Below are 2171 nucleotides of genomic sequence, written 5' to 3' on the forward strand. Positions count from 1 at the left end.
GTGATTCCACTTAGTTTCAGTTTCACAATTTGTCTGAAATTTAACCCCTCGAGTTCTGTAGTAACACAGCCATGTTACATATTAACATGCAGAAAGGTGGAGGTCAGTTTTGTAACTTAGAAAGTTTATTTATTCTCTCCAAGCCTGCTGAGTGTCATGGAGTTGTACAGCACAAATACAGGCCCATCTCCCTGGCCCTACACTCATCTCTGGAACATCTGGACAGTAAAGACACCTTCGTTAGACTATTGTCTATTGACTACAGCTCCGCCTTCAATACCATAATTCCAAGCAAACTCATCACCAAACTCTAAGACCTGGGACTCAATACCTCCCTCTGCGACTGGATCCTTGACTTCCTGACCAACAGACCGCAGTCAGTGAGGATAGGCAGCAATACCTCCGGCACGATTATTCTCAACACTGGTGCCCCACAAGGCTGTATCCTCAGCCCCCTACTCTACTCCCTAAACATTCACAACTGCGTGGCCAGATTCTGCTCTAACTCCATCTACAAGTTTGCAGATGATACCACCGTAGTGGGCTGTATCTCAAATAATGATGAGTCAGAGTACGGGAAGGAGATAGAGAGCTTAGTGACATGGTGTCATGACAACTTCCTTTTCTTCAATGTCAGCAAAACAAAAGAGCTGGTCATTGACCAGGAAAGGGGGCGGTGCACATGCTCCTGTTTACATCAATGGTGCTGAGGTCAAGAGGATTGAGAGTTTCAAGTTCCTAGGAGTGAACCATCAATTGCCTGTCCTGGTCCAACCACATTAACACCATGGCCAAGAAAGCTCACCAGTGCCTCAACTTCCTCAGGAGGCTACAGAAGTTTGGCATGTCCCCTTTGACCCTTACCAATTTTTATCAATGCACCATAGAAAGCATCCTTTCCCGATGCATCATAGCTTCGCTCAAGGACAGCTTCTATCTCGCTGTTGTAAGCCTATTGAATGGTTGCCTGGTATGATAACATGGACTCTTGACCTCACAATCTACCTCGTTATGACCTTGCACCTTATTGTCTGCCTGCACTGCACTTTCTCTGTAACTGTAACACTTTACTCTGCATTCTGTTATTGTTTTACCTTGTATTACCTCAATGCACTGTGTGATGAATTAATCTGTATGAACGGTATGCAAGACAAGTTTTTCACTGGACTTTGGTACATGTGACAGCAATAAACCAATTTACCATACTTGTTCGTGCCGACCAAGATGCCTATTCAAACTAATCCCATTTCCCAGCACTTGGCCCATATCCCTCCAAACTCTTGATATCCATATACCTGCCCACATACTTCTTAAAAGTATCTAATGTACCTGCCTCAACCACTTCCTTTGACAGCTGGTTGCATATATCCAACACCTGCTGTTTAATAAAGTTGCCCCTCAGGTTCTTATGAAACCTTTCACCTCCATCCTTAAAATTGTGTTCTCTTGTTTTCGATTCCCCAACCCTGGAAAAAGAGGCCACTCACCCTATCTATGCCCCTCATGATTTTATATACCTCTGTGAGATCACCCCAGTCTCATACGCCAGCAGAGGAACTGGTTAAAGCAGTTACATTAACAACATTTAAAAGACACTCGGACAGGTAGATGAATAGGAAAGGTTTTTCGAGGGATATGGGCCAAATGCAGGCATAGGTCTAGCTTAATGGGCACGTTGTTCAGCATAGACCAGTTGGGCCGAAGGGCCTGCTTCCAGGCTGTATGACTCTATGACTCTAGAACTGTGTTGGCTTTTCAGAACCATGTTCCTTCTGATGGGACAACACCACACCAACACCAGTTGAGTAATAGACTGGAACATCAGCAGACTGTAGCAATTCTCTGGAATGCACAAAAGCCTTAGCCTGAGTTTCAGTCCACTTCAGCTTCCCTTCTTTCCACAGCAACCTGGGCTATGGAACTAAGGGCCTTGCTAGATCTGGCAAAGTCAAATTCAAAGTCGAGTTTCTTGTCATACGCACAAGTACATGTGTGCACAGGTGCAATGAAAAACTTACTTGCAGCAGCATCACAGGCATGTAGCATCAGATAAGCAGCATTCACAAGGAAAACATGATAAACATGAATTATGCAATTCGAATAAAATAAAACAAAGTCCATTTTAGTGCAAAGTGATCAAAGTGGTCATAATGTTGCTGAACTGTAGTGAT

This window comes from Pristis pectinata, chromosome 4 (genome assembly GCF_009764475.1).
Source record: "Pristis pectinata isolate sPriPec2 chromosome 4, sPriPec2.1.pri, whole genome shotgun sequence".
Taxonomy (NCBI): Eukaryota; Metazoa; Chordata; class Chondrichthyes; order Rhinopristiformes; family Pristidae; genus Pristis; species Pristis pectinata.